Source organism: Dama dama, chromosome 14, assembly GCF_033118175.1.
Source record: "Dama dama isolate Ldn47 chromosome 14, ASM3311817v1, whole genome shotgun sequence".
Taxonomy (NCBI): domain Eukaryota; kingdom Metazoa; phylum Chordata; class Mammalia; order Artiodactyla; family Cervidae; genus Dama; species Dama dama.
Window position 1 is genome coordinate 58,733,621 of NC_083694.1, and position 25,123 is coordinate 58,758,743.

Genomic DNA, 25,123 nt, shown 5'->3' on the forward strand with positions numbered 1-25,123 from the left:
GCCCTTGAATCATCCTGAAACCACCCCCACTGCTCCGTCTGTGGAAAAACTGTCTTCCATGAAACTGGCCCCTGGTGCCAAAAAGGTTGGGGACCAGAGGGTGGACTCTTTAGCCCCAGAGGAACTGACCTTGAGGTTGGTACACTGGACAGAGTGGCCAAGAGAGAGCCCTCTGCCCCTCATGCTTTTTCAAGTGTCGAGGGCTGAGTTGTTGACTTATAAGCTAAGCAACACAGGTCAGTCATCCTCCGGGGCTCCAAGGTCACTGGGGTCTATTTCTGTGCTGACTGATTGGTTTTATCTCCCTTCTTAGCTGAGATGTTCAAGAGCTAATTGGGCTTAGAGGACTAAAAGAGGTTTGCCTTCACTTTCAGAATTAAATCCAAATGCTGCAGTATTAGGGACTCAAATATTTGTGGTTCATCCCCTGCCTACCATTTCTGCCTCATCTTTTGATACTATCCTGCATATAGACACCAAATAGTCACACTGAATTATTTGCAGCTTTCCAGAGCATAGCATCTTCTCAATCCTCTCTAACTTGGCCTATGCTGTTCCCTCCCCCTAAGAACACCTTCCCCTTTCCCAACTCCAGAGATGCCTGGCCTTCCAAAGAGCTTGCATCTCATCTTTTTCAATGCCCACCACCCCTCCCCACTCTAGAGTAAGCTGCCCCTTCTAAGTGCTCCAGGGGATGCTGTGCCTAACCCAAACCCTAATCATTACCCGAATTACAGTAGTTACCATATTAGATTGCGGTGCTTTGCTCCTGGGTCTCCCTGAGAAGAAAACAGTTTCTTCTGGGATTTCTCAGTGCTTGGCACAGTGCCTGATAACAATCAGCACTTGTGTATTTGTTCAGTTGCTAAATGCCTGTGTCCCCCATGCCCCTTCCCTCCCCCCACTAGAATTTAACCTCCATAAGTGCAAGGATCTTGCTTTCCTGGTTCACTGCTATGCCCCAGGGTCTAGCACATAGTAGGCCTGCACTAAATATTTGTTGAATGATTGGATGGGAGTCAGGGCTTGTGATCCACATTTTGGCTCTTCCCCTGAGTGCTCTGGAGAAGGAAATGGCAACCTACTCCAGTACCCTTCCTGGAAAGTTCCATGGATGGAGGAGCCTGGTAGGCTATAGTCCAAGGGATCGCAAAAAGTCGGACACGACTGAGCAACTTCACTGGTTCACTGAGTGCTCTGGTGATCATGTGCAAGTTACTCAGCGTATCTGTGATGGTGTGGTGGGACAGGTGGTGGACCAGAGCACGGCCCTTAGGCACCTCTTCAAGCCTTCAGTGCCTGGGATCGTATTCCTGCCTCTGCTGCTGTGGCCAGTTCTGTGCAGAATTCCCAGACTTGTATACTTACAGCTCAGAAATGCAGAGGAGTTAATACCCTGTGGGACAACTCTTGCCCAATGAGGAACCACAGCCAGTGGATAAATGTTTTCCCCCTTTCTTCTGGTGGATGATTTTTTAAAAAATAATTTTTATTAGAGTATAGTTGATTTACAGTGTTGTGTTAGTTTCAGGTGTATAGCAAAGTGAATCAGTTATATATTTATATATATTTCCAGGCTTTGTTAGATTCTTTTCCTACCTAGGTCATTACAGAATATTGAGTAGAGTTCCCTGTGCTATCCAGTAGGCCCTTATTAGTTATCTATGTTGTGTATAGCAGTGTGTATATGTCAATCCCAATCTCCCAACTCATCCCTCCTCACTTCCCCCCGTCCCCCATAAGTCTGGTCTCTACACTTTGTATGATTTTGAGATACATTTCAAAGTGTCCTCAGGTGGTCCCATGGGACTGGTCAACCAGTTGACCCTTGTGGACAGCTTCATTGTATAACTACGGTCTGTATTGGTGCTCTCTCCTGCCCTGTTGCTGCCTCCTTGAGCCACATTCTCAAATGTACTGCTCACATATAATCAGGCTCTGCTTTGGGGGAACCTGGGTGAAGACAACCAGTGTCCACTCCTTGCTCTGCTACCTACTAACTTTGGGTCAAACCACTTAACTGCTCTGCTTCTGTTGCCTCAGCTGAAAAAATGGGTGTCATCACGTCACCCAAGGTTTGTCATACTGGGTAATATAATATATGGGAGAGCGTCTGCTTCAGTCCTTGCATGCATCAGGCACTCACTAAAGGTTCCTTTCCTGTGTTTGTGAAAAGGCAGGCCTGGGAAGCCTGTTTGGCCGCCTAAGGGGTGAGGCCTTATGAAGAAATGTTACTGCGCGTGATCCCTGTTCCTCCGGCAGGAGCGAAGGGTGACGAGACTGGATGACTCAGTCATTTGGCAACAGGATCATTCTTCTCTGGAGCATGCTGTCAACATTGGTCAATGGAGTCTTGCAACATGCCTGACAGGTGGGAGGCGGGAAAAAGCAGGGTGTGGAGGCCGGGAGGGGCCCAGCCTGTTGCTCATGGGGCCAGAGGTGGCCGGCATGTCCGAGATACTCCTCTGGCACAAGCGGAGGCCCCCTGTGAGGGGCAGTGACTCCGCAAGTTCTCTTGCTATCCCCTACATGCCTTCCTGTCAACCCTGCGCCCTTTCCTGGATGGCATCCTTCTGCTCCAAAGGATCCTGTTCCTTTGTTTCTGTCCCTCACCCCATGTTTTCCCTCCAAAATAGCTTGAGTCCCAAAGCAATGAAAACTCATTTCTGGCCCTCCCGTAGGTGATGGGAGACGGTTTTGGTGGGGGGCGCGAAATCTCTCTGGCTGCCCCTTAAACTGTATGCTACATGCCCTCTTAGCCTACAGGTGAGGCAGGTGCTAGCCCCATTAAGCCCATCGGCTCCCAGGAAGCTCTGGGAAGTGACTCAGGAGGGTTGGGTCGGCTTTCTTGCTCTTTAGTCATCACCTCTTGGAGGCCCAGGCCTCTGGTTCCCATCCTCCCTGGGAGTCTTCTCTGGGCAGCCACGCTTGATGGCCAGAAGGATTGTCTTAACTCCTCCCAGGCTTCCTGCCCTGAAGGACCTGGGGGCCAGGGTGAATCTCTGGATGTCACTCCCCCTCCCCGCCCAGAGGTGGCCCCTTCTCCCAGAGCCACCCCTGCCACCTCCCAAGGGACTAGATTCCCACTGGTCCAGACATCTAGTGCACATCTGGCTGGGGTGCCCTCTGGAAGAGCCCAGGAGGGGAGAGTGCTAGTTGCCAGCAGAAGACAGGCTGTGCTGTCCCCGCCTCCTCCCTGTCCCTGACGTTTGGACCCCACTCCCACCGAGCCAGAGAGTCCTGCCGTGTGAGCTCCTATTGGTCAGGTGTGCCTGGAGACCCGCAGCTCAGCTCACTCTGCCCTCCCTTCCCACCCCTTACCTGAGTCACCAGGGAGCCGTAGCTCAGGGAACTTCCTCTGGAGGGAAGCGACTGATTGTAGTGGGGAGAGGGAGACGCTAACAAGAATTGTCGACGAAGCTGCCAGGGCCTTTAACCTCTAGTCTCCGCGTTCCCAAACTGCTTCCCTAACCCCGGCACAAGCATCTAAGTTGTCATACCTGTGTACACCACTTGTACACGCTGGATTCCAAATGTAGGTGGCTGGTCCGCAGTCAAACGCCTTCCCAGCCCCAACCCTCCTTTCTGTACTCTCTGATCCTGTCCATACTCCGGACCCGTGTAGCTGACCACAGATTGTATCCGTCGTGGCCTTCATCACGGGGATTCTCAACGTGTAGTTTCTGGACCAACATCCCTGGCTTCACGTGGGAACTTAACATGCAAATTTCCAGGCTCCCCCCAGACCTACTGAATACAGAACTCTCAGGATGGGGCTCTAGAGTCTGAACTTATCAGGGTCTCACCAAGTGATTCTGATGTCCTCTGAAGTTTGAGAACCACTGCCTGATCACATTGTCGGCAACAGCCTAAACAGAGAAAGCCTTGTCCAAAGGAGGGACGACCCTTGTCCAGGCAGGAGCAGCTAACTGCTGTCACAGGCCAGGCTTCCTCATGAACACAGAGGTGCACTGTGATGACACTGATGACAACCCCAGAGGCACCCAGGGATCCTGAGAGGGCCCTTGTCACTGACATCTCTCTTCCAGGCATTCCAGAAAGTGCCATGTCATTCTCAGACAGTTTTCTGAAAGCCTGTTTTTTTTTTTTCACCCACGAAGCCTACGTGGGGATCTCATAAACAAGGGAGTTCCCAGGAGAGAAGCAGTGGGCTGGCTTTATAGACTTCTGTCCTCCTTCATCATTGGCTTCCTGACAAGGCATGGAATTTTCTTTTATTCTTCCCCACACAGCTGACACACAGGAGGAGAAGGGGACGACAGAGGATGAGACGGTTGGATGGCATCACCGACTCAATGGACATGAGTTTGAGTAAACTCTGGGAGTTGGCGATGGACAGGGAGGCCTGGCGTGCTGCAGTCCATGAGATCGCAAAGAGTCGGACATGACTGAGGGACTGAACTGACCTGACACAGATGACAAAGTTCCAGACATGACCACAAGGGGCAGGGGGTGGGGGTGGGGTGGGATGGGAGTGGGATGCTGGACATCCTCAACTCCACAAATCTTCCTCATCCTTAGCCTGGCCTTGAGTGGGCGACTCAGAAAAGAGGGCAGAGAGCAGGCCACTGGCTTCTCTGAGAGTCCAGCAAGACCAGCGCCCCCACCTTCCCTCCCTCCCTCCCCCCCCACCCCATACATCACCTCTGGGTCTCTTTGCCTGGGATCCTCCCTGCCCCCACCCAGGCCAAGGGTGTGTGGCCTGAGCCTCACTCCCAGCCTTCCTCCTGCTTCTTTGGGGGCCACTCTCAGCTTCGGGGAGCAGCATAAGTGGTAGAACCAGTGTCGGAGTGCCCCGGGGCTCTCTGAGACTGTGGCTTCTACTCCTGGGAACAGCCCGAGGCTAATTCTACTGCCTTAGTCAGCACTGGGCGGGAAGGGTGAGGGCCTGGGAAAGGCCAGTGGTGTGAGCTCCTGTGGCAATCGCTCCTCGGTAAACACAGTAATAGCAGGTCCGGGATTATGATCGTTACCCACCCCCCCACCTGATAATTATCACCTGCAGCGCACGCCCTTGGAGGTGGGCCACACCAGCTCATCACTGCACAGGGGGCTGGGGGCGAAGCTTCAGATTTCCCAGAGCGCGTCCTGCAGTTGCTAGGCAACTGGGACTCTGCGCAGGAAGTGGGGATCTCATTTGGGAAAGTCTCCCCAGGCCTCCAGAATCTCTGAAATCTGAAGCAGCTGTTCTCCACGTGTAGACCTTGGATGACTGACTGCTCACCTGGTGGAGGTGGGGGGAAGTCAGGAGGTGGGTGTCAGAGGCTGGTCACTGAGTAAGAGAATCAGTCAGCACGGAGGAGGGGGGCATGGGGGAAGGGAAGCTGGTCTGGGAGCCACCCTCTTGCTGAAATGCCACAGTTGCTCTTTAGGGCGTGGGGCTGAGTTCAGGTGTGTTACTGCTGTTGCCAATTGAGAAGCAGCTCTGGGTGGCTGCCTGGTACTGGCCAGAGAGGTCTAGGAGGTGACCCAGCGGAAGAGAAGATAAAGAGAGGAGGCAGGTGGGTTTGTGTCAGTTGGCTTGTTTTAGTGGCAGGTCCCTTTGGGTATGTTAGGCAGACCCTAGTGCCTTTTGCACTGTTCTGGGCTCCATAGACGAGAGGTTTTAGGGGTTTTTCTTGTTTTGGCCGTGCCTCGAGGCACGTGGGATCTTAGTTTGCCAACCAGGAATCTAACCTGTGGTCCCTGCAGTGGAAGCTCAGAGTCTTAACCTCTGGACCACCGGGGAAGTCCTTCCATAGACCAGAGTTTCAGATCATCGGGAAGGAGAAAGCCCTTGGAGCTTTCCGGGTGGTATAATCTGGGGGCCAGTGAACTGAATTTTCTCTTTTAAAGGACCTACAGCATTGTCTTTGGCCTGCTTCAGGAGACTACTCCCAGGACCCTCAGCATGACAGGCTGGGGCAGGAGCAGAGCAGGGAAGGAGGAGGGCACAGCCGTGGAGCCTGTTAGCTTCCAGCTCTGTCAACCTTGACTGGGTACACATGGCATTTTCCTCTTGAATTCTGCGGAGTGTGTCTAACTTTGTTCACCTGGACGGAACCCCTGGCTCAGAAACAGAAACAAATCACAAAGGAATGAAAATTCAATAAACCTTCCTTGACCGTGGTGTACTCAGATGGGAATGGTGCTGGGTGCCAGGGGGAAAGGGGGCCTGAGGGACTCGGTTCCCTCCCCTTAATGAGCTCACAGTCTAGGTGTCACATGCACACTTCTACTGGAGGTCACTTTTTTTTCCTGGGAATGCGCCTCCTACAGCAGCCAGAGGCTGGGGCTTTGTCCTAAGGTGGAGGTAATAAAAACCTGTTTATCTTCCCAGGGCAAGATGTGCCTTGGGGCCTCTGCATGTCAGTTTGCCTGAGTCAGGTGGAAGATCACCTCCTAGTCTCTGGAATGTTGTCAGGGCAGGGAGGTGAGAAGAGGTGAGGTATATCCCTGGTGTGGGAGCTGAGGAGGTGGATGCAAAGAGCTCCCAGCTCAGTGGCTGGTCTCCTGGCCACCTGACCATGATCCTCTCCATATAACCAGAACTGCCCCTAGGAGACCATGATGAACATGTTCTGTAAAGGTATTCAAACAAAGAAACATCCATGGTCACCATCACCTCCAGTTTCAACAAATATTCATGGAATTCCCACCATGTGCCAGCTGGGGGGCTTCGCGCTTTCCCATGGTTCTTATTTAGCCAGCAGTCTCTCAATCATTCTAGGAAGTACGTATCACCCCCATTTTACAGATGAGAACACAGAACCTGGGGGCCCTAAGAGTACTCATCAGACTCAGTGAACTCATTGTCGCTTGCTAGTTCTATAGGACACCACTTAGATGTCATTCAAATATTTCAAACTTCTTTTATCCAAAACCAAGTTCACTATTACCATCTCCTCCTGGGTTCCCGGCCTAAGTAAATGGCCATTGGTCTAGCTGCTTGAAATCTGGAAGTTATCCTAGATACCACCCCTTCTCTCATCTCTGCTTTCTGTATTTGTTTTTCTTACCGTCTGAATATCTCCTGATTCCACTTCCTCTTTCCCGTTCCTGGGTCATTGTCCTAATCCAGGCTCTAACAATTAATGAGGCTGCTCATCACAGTGGCCTCTGCCTGGAGCCATCCCCCACCCCCCCACCTTGCTCATCCAACCTTCTGCTGGAGAGTGGCTCTCTGTAGCTTTCAGGATAAATACAAACCCATTATTTAAAATAAAAGGCTCTTTTGGACTGGACCTTGATCACCCATGATGCCATATCTCCTCTCCAGGGCCCTGGGCCCAGGACCTGTGTGCGGTTCCCACGTGAGCCACACATGCCTGTGAGTTTTCTCAAGCTGGCTTTTCTCCCCAGGCTGCCCTCTGTCTCAGTCATGACCACTCACTACCCCAACTCCCATATGTGTCTTCTGACCTAACCTGAGCTTCCCCCCTTTTGGTTAATGTTTCCAGATGCCCAGAGTGGAGATGGTTGCCCCAGCCTTTGTGCTATCTGTCCCCAGAGTGGAGCTTGGCTCTCTGCTCACCAGAAGTGGAATGATCTGGAGCTTGACCACTGTAGTGGTTATCTGACAGAGGAACAACCTAAGAATATAGTGCTTTTAAGTTGGGGTGGGGACACTGCAACATTACAAAAAGAAAATTTATAAAGCTATCCAGATAAATCATGGAGTTCATCATTCAAAGGAACAGTTTAGCAATTGTTGAAGCCTCCAGTGGACAGTGATGGGCCTTCACATATGTCATCTAAGCAGTAGGTCTGGGCTGGGCCACAGACAGCCTGAATGGTACAGCCACAGTCATTTAGCAGTTGCCTGCCAAACCTGGGGTTCAAATCCAGGCAACGCTCTGCTCCTCCCACTGCCTCCTGGGGCCTCTCCTGTTGGGAGGCCAGTTTTCCAGTGTGGGGATTGTCTTTTGGCCATTTAGGAGCTTACCAGGACTGTGGCAAGGGAGGGGCTAAGGGATAGGGGACCAGGGATGAGAGGATGCCCAAGGCCCCACAACTCAACCTCCTGGTTTTTCTCGTGTGTGTTCAGCACACCTCATGGTGTCTCCCTGGAAGCACACTTCCTACAGTAGGATTGTCACTGGTGGCTCTGAAGACTGAGGTTCCTGTGGCTCAGGTCAGCATCAGGCACAGAGGGCCCAGGCCTGAGTGGTGTGTATCAGCGTGGAGAGAAGGAGAAAAAGAGCTGGCTCCGTGGAGGTGGTGGCGGGGGCTCCTGGGAGCCCTGGGGGTGGGTCCTGCCCCCCTCTGGCTCTTTGCTCTAGTTCTCGTGCCAGCAGGTCCTTGGTTAAGGACTGTTGTGTGAATGAAGGAGCAGAGTGAGTTCCAGAGTGCCATATCTTTCAGGAACGAGGAAGTATTCGCCCTCCTTCTTGGGTGTCTGCCCCTCAGATGGGGGCCATTTCTGCCGTAAGCCATCCCCGTTTCCTCTACTCTCCCCTTCTTCCCTCCTCCCTCCAGTCTCATTACCCCACCTGGGCAATTAGCATATTACTTTACTTTTGCCAGGCTTCAGGGTCTCCTCTAGAAAGATTCCTTCTATCTTTATCCACCAGACATTCATTGCCTTCCTTCCCTGGCTCAGCAAGTGTGAGGCTCTGCTGGAGGAGAAAGGAAGGTACTATGCGCCCGACGTTCAGGAGCATAGGTTGGTGGGGGAGCCAGCTAGTCAATGGGCAGTTGCCATGGATTTTGATCAGAGGTGAGGGACATCCAAGAAGACTTGGCTGGATGGGGTTCAGAGAGGGCTTCTTGGAGGAGGTGACACCTGACCTGAGCTAGGAGCACTCGCACAAAGCTGAGAGTAAGTCTCCTTAAATTTTATGCTCTAAGCCTTGACTCATTTCATTCCCAGCCCTGACCCTGAGGATGGGCAGAGTTAGTAGGAAAGGGAAGATAGTGACGGTGAGTAAAGCACCTTGCAGATAAAGGAAGCGGGCAGCAAGGGGCGGCAGCCTGATGTGAGAGCCCCCAGAGCCACCCGGGGGCCTGGGTGTGGGAGGGAAATTGCTGGTGCCTGGAGCCCAAGCTGGAGCCCAAGCTGGTGCTTGGTCATGCCCAAGAGCACCGATCACTGTCCCCCTCCCAACGTTGTTGTTGTTCAGTCGCTCAGTTGTGTCCCAGTTTGTGACCCCATGGACTGCAGCATGCCAGGTTTCCCTGTCCTTCCTCCCAATGCTACCAGTGCTCTTGCTGGGAAGAGAAGGTCGTTCCAGGTGGCATGGAATCAAGTGTCCTGGGTAATGAAACAGTTGACATACCCTGCACACTTCACACACATGTCCTAGGAAGTAGGTACCATTACTGTCAGCCCAACTCCATAGGTGGGGAAACGGAGGCACAGAGAGGTTGAGCAACTTGTGCAAGGTCATGCCGGCAGTACCTGGATGTGAACTCAGGCAGTCTGGTGCTCAAGCCTGTGCATCGAACCACTCACCCTTCTACTCTTCCCGGTGATACCTCTGAACAGCGGGAGAGAGTAGACACCCGTTGGGCTGTTGATAAATATGGCTACAGGTGGGACATTTCTGAAAGATTCCTATCTTATCTTGAAAATTCATATACATCTTGTACCTATTGCAAAATAAAACCCCTAAATGTTTAATCAAAACATTGCCTCCCACCAAATAATTGAGTAAAATCCATGCTCCAGAGAGAAGTGCCACATTTATCCCAAGGCACGGAGCATGGGCAGGGACACAGTCTGTAGTGGAGAGAGGTACAGCCCGCTCAAGTCTCAGGGCAGGAAGAGCTTGGCCTTGTTGGAGGAGCTGAACGAGAAGGAACTTGAGCATTTCAGAGCAGCCCTGCGCTGCTGCCCACCCTCTGCCTCTCACGGTCTAGCTGGTGACTCTCTGAAGTCAAGGTGTGCACTCAGACTTCCTCACGTGATCCTCACTGCCAAGGTCATCTGGAAATGGGCTACTCCCACTTTGTGGTCACTGGGCTACCTTGTTTACAACTGCAGTTCCTGCCTCTCCTCCCCCTCCCTCCCCCCTCCCTCCCCCTCCCTCCCCCTCCTCCCCCTCCTCCCCTCCCTCTCCCTCCTCTCTTTCTCCCCCTCCCCCTCACCTCCTCCTGCTCCTTCCTCTTCTTCTTTTGTCTTCTCTCCTGGAGGAGGCCTTCCTGAAAGTCACGTGAGGGAGCCCCCACACCTGAGCACAAGCTCTGGGGAACCTCTTCCATCTTAGTTCACAGCACTTAGTTCTCCCCATTCTTCCAGTTCCTCTCTTTTCTAGAAGTTTTCATGTTTGCTCCTGTTGAGCCACTGCAGAACCCCCCTTGCATGACCTTTAAGAAAATTCAGGGATCGTCGCCTTTCAAAGTGGGCAAGTGGATTTCGGGTCAGGGGCTAGGAGGTGCCCCAGGCTGGCGGGAGAGAGTGTCCTGAGGCGCTGATGGTGGCTGGACAGGGCAGGAGGGCTTGGACCTGGGGCTGAGCCTGTTGCTCTCCAGAGCGGGCAGCCGGTGAGGTGTCTCTGGATGTGTGTGCTTCGGTGGATGAGGGAAGGCAGGCCGGGGAACACTCACAGATGGATAGAAACTCTTAGCAAAGCTGGGCTTTGACCTTTCATAGATGAAATAGATCACTTTTGAGCCCTTTCCATGGAAGTTCTGAGAGCAGAGGCCCCACCCCTGGAAATCACCTAGCCCATGCTGGCTTGTTGTCAAGATTGCCTGAAGTCCTGGGGGAGCTGGTGACCTGGGGGCAGGGTGCACAGACTTTTATTCAGGCACAATTCAAAGGTCAGGGTATCATGTGCAATATTTGTGAACCTCGCCCTTTTCTCTTGAGTCTTCTAAAGTCTGGACTCTGGAACCTCAAGTTTCTAGAGGGAAGTGAAAGAGAGCTGACATCAACTGCTCATTGACAGTACTCCTGGCACCAGGCCAGGCACCGTACGATACTCGTGACGTGTTGGTGAAGTAAACATTATCTTCATGTTTTTGTACTAGGAAACTGAGGCCAGGAGGGATCAAAGCATCTTTTCTCAAAGGAAACCCAGGCTGCCTCTTTCACAGGCTGCTCTTGCATTAAGTGTCTCCTGGAGAGGCTGGGTGCACATCAGAATCTCCAGAGGAGAGGTCTTGGGATCTTGGTTTTTAAAAAGTCCCTCAGGCATTCGTCATGGCCGGGATTGGAAACTTCTGCTGTGCACCACGTGGCTTTCCCGAAGGCCTTAGTGGGCAAATGGAGCAAAAAGAGAGAGTAGGCACCCACGTTTGGAACATTAGCTTAGCAAAGAAACTTTAAACAATGCTAACTGGCTTTCTGACTATGCCTGGGATGAGTCATTGAACTTCTCCGAGCTTCAGTTTCTTTGTCTGTAAAGTGGGCTTCCAAATACTTACCCTGCGAGATTACTGAAGGACTTGGGATACTGCAGTAATGACTTAGCTTGACCCACTCCAGTATTCTTGCCTGGAGAACCCCATGGGCAGAGGAGCCTGGCGGGCTACAGTCCATGGAGTTGCAAAGAGTCGGACATGATTGAGCAACTCTCACTCACTCACTCAACTAACTATTGGATAAATGGTAGCTATTAACACTATTTGCTGCATCATCTAAGTTTTTTTGGGGGGGGCGCGGACAGTGAACTCCTCTGTGGCCCTCTCACCTATCGCTGAGGCCCTTCCTTGGCACAGCCTGTTCCATAGAAAGAGCAGATTGCCAGGTACTCCTATCCCTCCTGGGAAATCCCAGTGTCCCCATAGGCCACTGGGCCCTGCACTCTGGTACTGAGGCTCAGACACCTGGGGACACTTTCTGCTTTTCAGCTGGTGAGTCTGCCCGCTCCCCCTCCCCCGCCTTGAGGGCTGGCCCAGGGGCAGGCTGGGCAGGGGGAGCTGGCAGGGGGAGCTGGCCTCATGTGGCGGAGGCTGGCCTCGCGCCCTGCTCCTCTGCCAGCTGGGCGGCTGGGCCGGGCAGCAGCTTGGACTAGCTTGCAGGCCCAGCGGGGACCTCTGTGGGGCAGCAGGCCCCCTGAGCCCGGCTGCTAGCACCAGGGCCATCTGGTGCCTCTGTCCCCTTTTGTGTGCCTGGGGGAGGAGCGGGGAGAGGAGAGGCAAAGACAGATTCTCTGGCCTGCTTGCTTCAGAACTAGGGAGAAAGGAAAGGAGTGGAGGTGGAAGAAGGGGATGAAGACAGAGGGACTGAAGCCTGAGAGGGGGTAGGGGAAGAGGGAAGAAAACACAGAAGGAGTGGGTGCTCTCAGAGTCTTGGTAGGAAAGCTAAAAAGGAAAGAGAGAGCGGGAGACAGACTCAGGGAAGACCTGAGTGGGCTGGAAGCGGGGATGTAACTATGCAGGAAAGAATGGAGGCCAGGAGTAGGCAAAGGTATACCAAGCGTCTCCACATGCAACGTGCGGAGCTGTTTTGCCAGAATATTTCTGTTCTAGGAAAGAGGAAGTGAGAGGCTGTGGGCTGTAGGTGACGGGAGGGGGGTGGCTGAGAGAGCAGGCTGGGTTTCCGGTCACAGCAGCCTGGGGTCCTGCCCCGCCCTGCCCGGCAGCTGTGAAAGTTGGGGTCCCAGTCAGAACTGCCACTGACCGCAGACTTCTGGAAAGGGGTGTGATGGTTGGTCTCTAGGGCTGGGGAGAAAAGTGTTGACAAACATGTGCTTTGATGTGTGCACTTGGAGAGTAAAAGTATGCGTTCCTGGGCCCCTCAGGGAAAGTGAATTTAAAGAACCTCACATTTGGGGATTTACAGTGGGCTTTGAGGGAACTGTCTTCTGTCAGGTGGCAGAATATCCCTCCTCCTCCATGCAGGCCCCCAGGCAGCAGGGCATACATGCAGCAGACAGAAATACCAATGAGTGTGTGGATTTGTGTTTCTCTGGTGTTCCTATAGACTCGCATTCTTCCCTCGGTGAAGTCATGAAGGACACAGAAAATGGTCTATTTTCTGTCCTGCGGACAACACAAATCGGCCCTGGGTTGGAACCCTTCCTCCCCTGGCACTGCTCCTGTCAGACTCTGCTCCTGGAGCCCTCTCAGAATTCAGCTCGCATCCCCCTTCCTGGGCTTCTTCCAGGCCGTGCTGCCTCCCTCTCCGGACCCGGCGTTTGCATCCCCACTCTTGCATTACCAGAAAGCCGTCCTGTCATCTGCCCACAGCCTTACCAGCATCTGTCTTCCTGTCCCATCTGGAAAGTGGGACCAGTCACCGTTACCTCCTTGAAGTAGGAAATCTGCTCTGAGCTACTGCATGCCTGACGCGCTGGGAAGGCACACAGCTAAGTGATTGATTTAGTGCAAAGAGGCCCATTTAGCATCAAGCAACATGCAGTGTTTTTTTTTCTCTCTATTCAAGTCAGTTGAAGATCACCAACTGGTGGCTCTGGAAGCACTCTGAAGCTCTGGGGGTGGCGGGGGTACCCCGATAGGAGGTGGGTGTTGTAGAGTTGACCTTGCTTGGGCTCTCATAGGCTCAGTGAGGGGCTGTGAGGAGCAGGGTGGGAGCACTCATGCCAGAGAGGCTGGTGCCCCTGGAGGAAGCCCCAATCCAGGAGATCACCAGACGTGGCTGACGGACAGCTGAAATGAGCAGGGCTCCACGGGAGGTGCCCATTCACGTGTGTCTGCAGGTGGGCTCCCGCTGGCACAGCTGATCCCCCTGAAGAAAGAAGAGAAGGGGCTTTGTGTCCACAGCTATTAAGTGAGTGCTCATGATGTGCTGTCCCCATAGCATCTCTGACCGGGAGGAAGCCTGGCCCCGAGAGGCTCAAGGCCTCCCGCCCACCCGCTCGGCTGGTACAGGGCAAATCCTCCGTGCAAGCTGCAGCCAGGGGCCAGCATAGGCCGAGCCCCAGCCCCTAACAAGGGGCAGGAGCGGCTCTGTGGAAAACGATTTTGAAATCGCCCCAAAGAATGAGCAGGACTTAAATGTTTGGAAGGCTGATGCTTCTTCTGGGGGTGTGGGCACAGTGTGGAAGCAGATCCGGGCAGGGACGCATGTGGGGGCCATTGTGGAGTCTGAATGCCACCGTGGAGGTTGTGTTTTCTTCAGGAGAAGGTCCGGGGGAGGGGGTCCCGTGAAAGTTTTGATTAGGGGAATCAAAGGGTCAGGGTTGTCCTGGCAGTGGTCTTAGTGGGGCGATGAGAGAGCCGTAGGGGCTGAGGTAGGAGACTTTTGTGTGAGCGGTGGGGAGGCTGGGAGAGCGGAGGGGAGATGTGTGGGCCAGAGAGTTGTGGGCCTGGGAGGAATAAAAAAAAATGACTGAAATGTCAGCTGGGAGGATGGTGAGGTTATTTATAGAAATGGGGAAGTCACAGAGAGAAGGCGCTTTGGGGGATGGGGGAGGGGACAGAAAGGAGAGTTGATTTTGAACCTGGTGAGGTCAGTTGTCTGGAGGTCCAGGTAGCCATGGTGAGCAACAAGGGCTCCCAGATAATCAACCCTAGAGCCTCACCTTGACCGTTCAGCTTCCTAATTCTCCCCGGAGGTGCTGCGCTCACAGACTGGCTTTACATTTTGTGTTCTCCCAGTGCCACCAAACCCTCGATGCCCTGGGAGCCATGGGGCCCAGTCACCAGCTGGCGCTCAGGGTCAAAGCCACGCAGTCCCTGCCCCAGATGTGGCCCCTTGAGCCTTCAGGGAAGTTACAGATGAAGAATCTCCCTAGAGGGGTGTTCCTGCAGGGCCCAGTCACTCTGCTTTTCCCAGGGGAGACCTCACCCACCTTGTCGCAGGAGTGGAGAGGCTGGCAGTGGGGCAGGGTGGCACTTTGGCTCAGGGGCCATGGCAGTGACCCTGCGTTGGTGAGGAGGGAAGAGACACGGCTTCCTTCTGCTGGCTTTATCTCTGCAGGAGCGGGGAAGGAGCAGACCCCTAGCTGTTGACTACTCCTGTTCCCTCATTTCACCAATTCTTGGTCTCCTCTCATACTTTCCACCTTGCACGGGCGAGATGAAATCAAATTTTGGATTTGGGTTCATTCCAATTCTTAGTGAGAAGGCAGAGCTCTGGGAAAAGCAAATTATAATGGAAATAAGATCCATTCATTCTTTTCAGCCAGTAAGTAGGTATCTAGTGTCTAAAAGTGAAAGTGTTACTCATGTCTGACTCTTTGCAATCCCATGGACTGTAGTCCACCAGGCTCTTCTGTCCATGGAATTCTCCAGGCAAGGATACTGAAGTGGGTTGCCATTTTCTTCTCCAGGGGATCTTGCCGGTCCAGGGATTGAACCTGGGTCTCTCGCATTGCAGGCAGATTATTTACCATCTGAGCCACCAGGAAGCCATAGTGTCTACTCTGGATCAAATAAAGGATGGATAGGTGAAAGGCCCCACCCCTGAGGAGCTAGAGTTGGGGGTATAGATGCAGACATGGGCAAGGACAGCATAGGAGGGGCCCGTAACCCAGATTTAGGGAAATTAGGATGTCCTCACAGAGAAAGCACATTTCATCTAAGGTGGGAGGTAAGCAGGAAACTGTCCAGTGAAGGGAGAAGGGAAACTTCTCTGAAATGGGAACAGCAGGAACACCCCCAGAGTTTCTAATTTTGTGGGTCCGGAGATTGGCTTGGGCATTGGCATCTTAAATCCTCCCCCAGGTGATTCTAAATGGCAGTCAGGGCTGAAGGCCACTGACCCACCAACTGGTTTGTTTGCAGACTGGCGTGGGAATGAGACCCCTCCTGCCCACAGGTCTCTGCTCTTGTAGAAGAGGAAAAACTTCTTTTTTTCCACCTGCCTTAGCTACGTTCACTGGGGCCCCACAGTTTAGACCTATGAAGACAGATGAACAAGACAAAAATAAATGGAAGTTTATGAGGCCTCATGCATTGTAATGGGAGAACTCAGGGAAGGGAAACTCAAAGGGTGGGTGGACCCTGGACTTATGGAGCATTTTAACAAAAGAACAATGCCTTTGTAGAAAAACGAGAAGACAAAGGGAAAGGGTTGTAGGTTTCCAAAGGTGGCAAACTGTGGGAACATGGGGAAACTAAAGGAAGATAACAGCTGGTTAGTGGAGCTTTTGATGGAGATTCCTCTGGTGGCTTCTCTGGGCTGATAAGGGTCTAGAGTTGTCTCTGGTGATTAACTCCTGACCTTCCTGGTTGTGGGTGGGGAACATCTTTATAAATTTATGTTCTGCTTTTGGGCTTCCCCGTGGCTCAGACGTTAAAGAATATGCCTGGAATGCAGGAGACCTGGGTTCAATTCCTGGATTGGGAAGATCCCCTGGAGAAGGAAAGGCAACCCCCTTCCATGTTCTTGCCTGGGGAAGTCCACGGACAGAGGAGCCCGGCAGGCTGCAGTCCATGGGGTTGCAAAGAGTCGGACACAGCTGAGTGACTAACACTTTGGGCAAATGAGAAGGCAGAGAGCTTTTCTTGTTTTTTCCCTCAGTTGCTTTCTGCTCAACACAGTCCTTATGCTGAAGTGGCATGTTTTGGGGGGTATTTTGTGCTGCCCTTTATTCCCCAGGCCCAGTGGCCCCAAGCACACAGCACGTGCTCAGAGGAGGCAAAGAGTGAGCCCACTGAACACAGCCCAGGTGAAAGTAATGGCAATGGCCTCATTGAAGATGGACATGCAATGCAGGCGGCTCTCCTGGTTTTAAATGAGGAAATTGTGGTTCCCCCAGAAGATGTGAAACTTGTCAAAGGTCACTCCACAAATGACAGAGTTGGCATTTAACTCAGTTTAGGGAATGCTGCCTCAGTGTTTTTCTGACTTTGTGTTGACAATGCTGGGCTTTCGTGGGGGAGGAACTGGGGAAGCTGCTCGGTCATCCTTGGCCTTTCCTCAGCTACTCATAATGTCCTTGTGCCCCCAGCTGTTTCCTCCCATTTACCTGATTTTATCAGAGATGACTTATCTTTGGCTCTCAGCATCGATGGCTCTGGAGGCCCACTGACAACTTCAGAGACTTTCGAGAAAGCTCACTCTTTATTGGCATCCCTGCCAGCAGCCAGTTTCTTCAGAGCCTTGGTCTCCTGTCCTGGGGGCCTGGGGTGGCACTCCTTGTAGGAGGGAGCAGCTAGGGACAGGGAGGGGCAGGGTTGCTAGTGGTGTGTTTCTGCTGGTGCGTTCCTCCATCTCTGGGTTTATGTGGGGACAGCTCAGCCTGAGCCTGAGTGGGGAGGGGACATGCCTGGGCATGTCTGCTGGGGCATGGCTGTGTGAAGACTGCAGAGATTCTTGAGAACCTCAGCTGGACTCAAGGCGTGGTTAAACCCGGCCTGGAAAAAATGTCTTAGTCAGGGTGCAGGGGAAGGGGGGGGGGGTGTCCACTCTGGGGGAAGAGGGATGGGTACTGATGATGATAGTGGTAGATACAGATGGATATTATTACTGAGCACTTCCTAGGTGCTGGGTACCGCACTTCAGTCCTTTATAGATGTGAGATCATTTTCTCCTTAGAAAGTACCTTGACGTGAGATGCCCACTTTCTGATTTTACATTTCCCAGTTTTCAGAAGAGGAAACCAAGGCTCATATGTCCAGCTACCAGTGGAACTGCCATCTGTCAGCACTCTTGACCACTGCCCTCTCTGAAACCCTGAGTTCTGAAGATGTCCAGAAATCCTGGGTTGAGGGTGGGGCGTGGCACCAGGGAGAATAGAACAGGTGTGACTCAGAACCAGCCCAGTACGCATTCCTCTTGTTCTCGTGTCTCAGACTGGCAGGGTCTGGGAAATCTTGCATTAGTTACACTTATAGGTCTTTAAAAGCAAAATTGTTTTCACCCTTGACCCTAAAATAAAACACGTTCTCTAGACTTTGCTCATAAAGGAGGAATGGCTATCTTTAAAAGACTCTTAAAAATGCTTCCTGCCGTGATTCCTCTGGCCCATTCTACTATGAACTGGCACAAAAACTAACAGCTTAAACCCTTCTGGGCAAAATTACAGAAGAAAATAAATCCTGGAGTGACACTCTTGGCCACAAACATGAGCATGAGTAAGTAGCAGAGATACTGATTGGTGAGAAAAAGCTGATTTGTGGCACTGTGTGTGTATGTGTGTGTGTTAACCGGGGGGTAACTTCCTAGTGAGTTGTGTTCCACGGTTCTATTTATAGGTCACTTTTAGGAACTCAGAACCACTTCTCTCACAGATCTATCTAGAAAGGCCCACCTATGGCTTGAAACTGCGCTGTGCTAAGTCGCTTCAAAACTCCCCACTTATGATGAAACAATAGGAGAAAGGAATTTGGCTGGGATGGGTAGTTAATTTTACCATTCCTTTGTTATGACTGGGAAATACCCCATCAGCTACTTTACGAGGGAAGCGATGATGTCATGGCCAGAAGCACAGCTTCTTTCAGTTTTCAGGTTGTTAGTATTTGGTGCACCTCCACCTCTTCCTACCCCATCCCTACTGGATCTTTCTAGAGGGCTTTCAGCTCGCCCCCAAATTATTTGCATGTGTGCACATGTGCTCACCACCCCTCCCCTCCACACATGAAGTAGGATACCTGTCAGTGCCCCCCCATGTCCCCTCACCACAGTCTGTCTCTCTGAGACTTCCAGTGTGGGGTGCTTCCTCATGCACTTCCCTAAAGTCTGATGACAACCATATGAGGCAGGTCAGTCCTACCTCCAACATAGAGCTCCCTTCAGATTGAACCCCCATTCTTCCATCGCTTCCATCTTCTCAGGGAGTCAAGTGGGATAGTCTGACTGCCTTCTTTTTTTTTTGGAGCAAATAAAGGTTTATCGTGGGGTCAAGCAGCAAGAGGAATGGGTGACTCATGCTCAAAAACCCCAAACTCCCCAATAGTTGCCTTCTGACTTTACTTCCCACTGCCTCCCCTGCCCCAATCCCCACTGCTTTTTTCCACACAGCAACCAGAGCGATGTTTGACAGTTGTCATCAGTTCATGTCACCTCCCAGCACATGGTAAAACCCAGCTCCTACCATGACTCTGTCAGGCCTGCGTGGCCTCCCTGCCTTTTATCTCCTTTCTCTTTTCTCAGGAACTTGTTGCATCTATTCTTATAACGAATTGGGCTCTGTGGGTTACACAAACAACAAGCCCCACCTCCCATCCTCATTAAGTGGATTGAGTGTTAATAAGGCTGGAGTGAAAATAATAACAGTTCAATTGGTTTTAAAAACGCTAACACCTGGGTTGAAAATACTTTGATGTGAGCCGATGAGAGCACACCTTCAGGGGTGTGACCTTTATGCCACTGGGTGGGATGGCTGATGAGTGAAACAGATAACTTAAGGGTGTATTTATGAAGGGTCAAGTACAGGTCTGGGAGAAGAGAATTTGGGACGTGTGAAGAATTTGGAGGTAAGGAGACTGAATGTCCGCATAGGGGAATCGAAAAGAAGTAAGTTCTTTTAAATGTTTGTTTTGAGTCATGAGAAAAAGTGAGATATTATTTCTGAGATATTAGAATAATGGATTTTCAGTCTCAGTAATGCAGACGCTCCTACACACTGAACTAGTGGGCTTGTGGCTTCTGGGGAGACTCATCCATCACAGGTCAAAAAAGTCTTGCCCAGCTTTGCATTTCTAATTAGAATATTACAAGTCCAAGTTCATAGGAAGTGAATAATCAATAATTCTGAAAGCCTTGGGAATCCCCTAGAGGTCCCACTGGTTAGGACTCTGCATTTTCACTGCTGAGGGCCCAGGTTCAATCTCTGGTCGGGGAACTAAGATCCTGCAACCACAGAGCATGGCCATTAAAAAAAAAAAGCCGGGTTGCTGAGAGGGAGGTTTTCTACTTTCCATGAAGATCCCTTTTCTGTGTCTAGAGTACAGAATGGAGATTAGAGCATAGGGTGACATGTCCAGCTGGGGTGCAGAGAACAGAGGGTTCAACACAAAGGCAGTACTAGCCTCCCAAGACAGAAGACAGCCCATCTGGTGCTGGGAGAAGCTCGGAGAGAGACTCAGGGAATGAGGATGTAGGGTAAGATGCTGTGTGACCTGCCCCCTACCCACAGATTCAGGGTTGAGTGGGCGGGGTGGTAGAATCTGGGGAGGAGAGGGGCTTATGCCCACTTCACATGTGGATTGCTGGGAGGAGAATGTGTAGGGCAGTCACAGCACAGTAGAAATACTGTTGCGTTTCAGCACTGGGAGGGCCTGAGACAGTGGCCCTTGCTTCCAGGAGCCATGCATGAGGGTGTGTCCAGGACCTCCCAGATGACCCCTAGGGATGCATCAGGAAGCTGGGAATTAAGTGTCACACCCCAATGACTAGGTCAGTGGGACCTCTGGGCAGAGTCTCGGTGCGGACAGCCAGAGCTGGGACCGGAGGAGCCCATGGCTGAGCCGAAGTGAGTCAGCGGTGCCAGGAAGCATGGAGCGGGGGTCCATGAAGCAGGGAGATGGCCAGGTTGCCCGTGGTAGATGTTAGGCCTAGCCTACAAGAATGAAACAGGACATGAACACCCCCAAACCCAGTGGGACAAGGGCCAGGAGAGGATGTGGCTTTGGGACAGTACATGAGAAAGGCACTTAGGGTTTTCATTCATGATAAGATCAAAGTGAGTTCCCAGTGTGAAATAGTAAGTCTCATGAAAAAAAATAAAAGGTTTATATAGTCTGGTCTTATTCCTTGGAAGGAAAGTTATGACCAACCAGACAGCATATTAAAAAGCAGAGACATAACTTTGCCAACAAAGGTCAGTCTAGTCAAGGCTATAGTATTTCCAACAGTCATGTATGGAAGTGAGAATTGGACTATAAAGAAAGCTGAGCGCCGAAGAATTGATGCTTTTGAACTGTGGTGCTGGAGAAGACTCTTGAGAGTCCCTTGGACTGCAAGGAGATCCAACCAGTCCATCCTAAAGGAGATCAATCCTGGGTATTCATTGGAAGGACTGATGTTGAAGCTGAAACTCCAATACTTTGGCCACCTGATGCGAAGAGCTGACTCATTGGCAAAGACCCTGATGTTGGGAAAGATTAAGGGTAGGAGGAGAAGGGGACGACAGAGGATGAGATGGTTGGATGGCATCACCAACTCAATGGACATGAGTTTGGGTGGACTCCAGGGGTTGGTGATGGACAGGGAGGCCTGGCATGCTGTGGTTCATGGGGTTGCAGAGTCAGACATGACTGAGCAACTGAACTGAACTGATGGTCTAGTCTCATTCTTCTCTGGGCTGGTCGGCTCACTTCTGGAGCACTGTGGTCACACTGGTGTCCCACCTTGAGACTGAACAGAGAAAGCAGATCCCATTATCAGGAGAGTGGTGAGAAACTGCCAGGTGAGAATAGGTTAAAAGGAATCGAGAATGTGCAGTCAGGACAAAGAGAGATCAGGAGTGACTCACTGCTTGGTTCCTCCATGGTCTCAAGGGGAGTTTTGATGTATGGACACTATAGGGAGAGAGATTTCAGCCTGAAACCCCAAAGAGCTGTCTAGTGATTTTCAGCTGCCATGGTCTGAATCAGGACAAAATGTCTTTCCTGGAGCGGCTGTATCTAAGCTGTAGCTAGGACATCATGCAGGAGATTCAGACATCTGTCTGGGTCACAGACCTGGTTGTTGTTCAGTCACTAAGTCGTATCTGACTTTGTGATCCCATGGACTACAGCACACCAGGCTACCCTGGCTTCCCTTTCCACTTAGGCCTGGACAATCTTCAAAATATCTCCCAACCTTAAGATTTTGCAGGTTGCAAAACAGAATTCTAATTTTACAATTTCTGACCCTGAAGAGGCTCTTACGTTGCGTCACAGTGTCTGAGTGGAAGGATCCCAGCTCCTCAGTGTCAGACAAACATCATTGCCAAGACTGACTGTGTGTCAGTCACTAGCTCTGTGACCCTGGAGGATTTCCCTCACCTTTTCTCGTCTGTAAGATGGCCATACTTCCCTGGCAGGATTTTGTTGGCATTAAGTGAAACAATATCATAAAAGGTGGGAAAAGAAAAGATCAAAGTAGACTGTGTGTGTGTGTGTTAGTGGGAACAGGGAGACGCTAGGACCTTTGCAGTGCTATAAAACTGCACTACTGCCTTGTGGTTAATTTTCTTTTTCATAAGATCAGCTTACAGAGCATCAGGTTTAATGACAAGATGAAACTGAGTCTGATGTGGTGCGGACAGATTCTGGCTTGAATCCTCTTAACGGGAAAGGGAAGGGTTAGACACAGGGAGGCGGGGAGGCACCTGTGACTGTGCTGGGGGAGGGGCAAGAGACAGTCACCTTCTCAGGGCTATAGACAGACAGCCCCTGGCCCCGCTCCTGGCTAAGGGTGAGACTGCCTGTGTGGGGAAGCGCCCCATGCCCGCCCCGGCCTTTTGAGGAAGTAGTCACTTGGATAAGATGCCCATGCCTGGTGTGGCTCCATCTGTGGCAGCCTTCAGCTGTGACTGGGCACAGAGCTCCTGTGAACCATCCCACTTCAGCCAGCCCTCAACTCCCTCTTACTCAATCCCTCCTGATTCCTCTGTCACAGCGTTTCCCTCTCACAAGGAGCTGTAAGTGACTGACAAAGCTACACATGCTCCCGCTCCCAGGGACACTTGCCCTTCAGCCCCAAAGCAGCTGTGACTCTGCACCGGGGGCCCCTATTCCCCGGCAGGAGAATCCCAGTGGAGGTGGGCAGGGATGGCATCACCCGGTGTGTCTTTTTGCCAAGCTGACCCACTCTTGAGTCCCGGAGCACAGTGGTGAAGGAACAGGCCCAGCTGTGCCGGGGGTGGGGGAGTGCTCCCCGCTGCCGGGTTGGAGGAAGTGAGTGGTCCAGCCTCAGGCCCCAAGCTGACTCAGTGGTTCCTGGAAGGAGGTGATGTCACAGTGACATAGCAGTTCCCCTCCCCAGAAAAGTCAGTAGGAGAGTGAGTGACGAGGGTGCCCCATTGGCACCGAGGCCTGGGGCTCTCTTCGGAGTGACCACGTTCCTTGCCCCTGGCTGGCTACTCCATGCCACCTCTGTTGGTGGCTCCCTTCTCCAGATTCCCACAGCTTGGATCGTCCGTCCCTACAGTCACTCCATATTTGGGGCAGTCTTGATTGATTCTAAGCCTTCTGCCTCTTTGTTTTTCCACGTAAACATACTCACAAATGACAGGAAATCATTAAGCCTGAGCATGCCTCCTGGGCTTTAGGAACGCGGAGTCACCACCAGGCTGGATCAAAACCAGAGCATGGGATCCTGGGTAGACTTGTGTCTTCCTCGTTTCCGTCTACATCTCTTTTCAACAACATTACTAGCTCCTGAGAGTTGGAGCTGTGTCCCTTTATTTCTTTTGCCTTCTCCGGACTCCCCCTGCAGGGCTGAGGGTGTGGGAAACTAAAAGTGCTTTGGGGCTGGGGGGGGGGGGGGGGTGGTGGTGGTGGCGGGGTAGGGGTGGCAGGCAGCCCACCCTGGCCTTGTCAGGCACGCCCTCCCTTTACCTCATGGGGGTTGAGACATCTGCATCAGGGCCCCTGTGGGGAGGTAAGGCCAAGTCTTGCTTCTTCGAGGTCAGATCAGCACTAAATTGACAGCTAACGGTAGTCAGTCCTGGTGTGAGCTGGGGGTGGAAAAACCCGGTTGGATTTGTGAGGGCTGGGGATGCTTGCAGAAGACACTTTCCCTGCTCCATTGTTCACCGAAGACCCGATTCCCCAGGAGGCTGCATGTCAGACCCACGTGGAGTAACACGGGTCCTTTGTCAGCTGGAGTCTGAATTCTAAGGCCACCTCCGTGGTCCTTCCCAGACCTGCTCCGACGTTTTACGAGCGAGCCGGGGAGATCTTACGCTGCCCGATGCTGTCCCCTGCAGGCTGTTGAGGGGCACAGCCTTCACCTCCGGGTTCGCAGGCTCTCAGCCTCAGCTCAGAGCTCTACCGAGTGGTGGCTTTTCATCACCTAAAGTTGTCAGAGCAGCTAATAGTCCATGAACAGGGAGAAAATTAGGCTTCTCCAAGTGAATTGGGTGTTGAAAGATACTGAGATAAATGGTGGCGGTGGTAAGGATGACGGATGCAGTCGTGTTTACTGCAGCCATCTCCTTGAAATCCAAGCTCACAACCACCCCAGAGGAGCAGCAGGTGTTCTGAGGCCCTATTTAATGAATGTCGGAATCAGTCCTAGAAAGGTAAAACGCTGTCCCCAAGGTCATATATCCAGTAAATGCTGGAGCCAGGACCTGAACTCAGTGACCCCAGAGCTTTGTGGCATCGGCTGTCCATCAACCCAGCCCAAGAGAGCAGAATCCTGTCCAAGAGGAAGATCCCTTTCTCTATGGCTCAGAGAACCATATGAACAGGGTTCTGTGGAATGAAGGTGAACTTTTCACAGCAGTCTCTTCACTAAGAGAGCTTTAGTTGTAGCCTCCACAATGTAATTTTAGGGATGCTAGCAAGATCTTCTTACCTGGAAATACGTCCCCCACTTGCCCTTCCCATTGCTGGGAATCTCACTATAGGAAAGCCATTTGCTTGGTTAACATTGGCTAGGTGGTACCCTCTTGCTAACTGGAAATATGGTTCCTAAGGGGAAGTCACATGTTAACCCTTACATTGTAAGTCTACGTCTGTGGGGACTAGCTGTCAGATTGTTTTATCCCCATGATGGAGAATTGAAGATGAGGGGAAAGTGGCAGACTGGGGTGTCTGATTGTATTCCTGGATGTCCAGAGATTCCCTACACTGAGGATATCCCAAATTAAATTCTTCATCTTCTCCCCGACCCTATTCTTTCTTGGACATCAAACAATCTTCATATTCTCCTTCACTCCTCCATCTAATTGGTCCCGAAGTCCCACCTGGCTTGCCTCTAAAGTGGTGCTTAAATCTTTCCCAGGCACACCTCCAGTCTCGGTCCTCTCAGGCCCCCATCAACTTGTCCCTGGCTTTTTTTTTTTTTTGGCCACATGGTATATGGGATCCTAGTTCCCCAACCAGGGCTCAAACCCCCTGCAGTGGAAACTCAGAGTCTTAAGCACTGGACTGCCTGTCCCTGACTTCTTTCTAACTCTGTGCCTTCACTGTTCAATGAGACCCCAGGGCAGTGGCGGAAGAAGACTTCCTATTGATAGAATGTAAACCTGACAATGCTGCGTTTCCTCTCAAGATCCTCCTCGTCTCATGCGTCCAACGTGGGCTGGTGATCTCAGGGCTGGTGCACTGGGAAGACCCAGAGGGATGGGATGGAGAGGGAGGCGGGAAGGAGGATAGGGATGGGGAACAC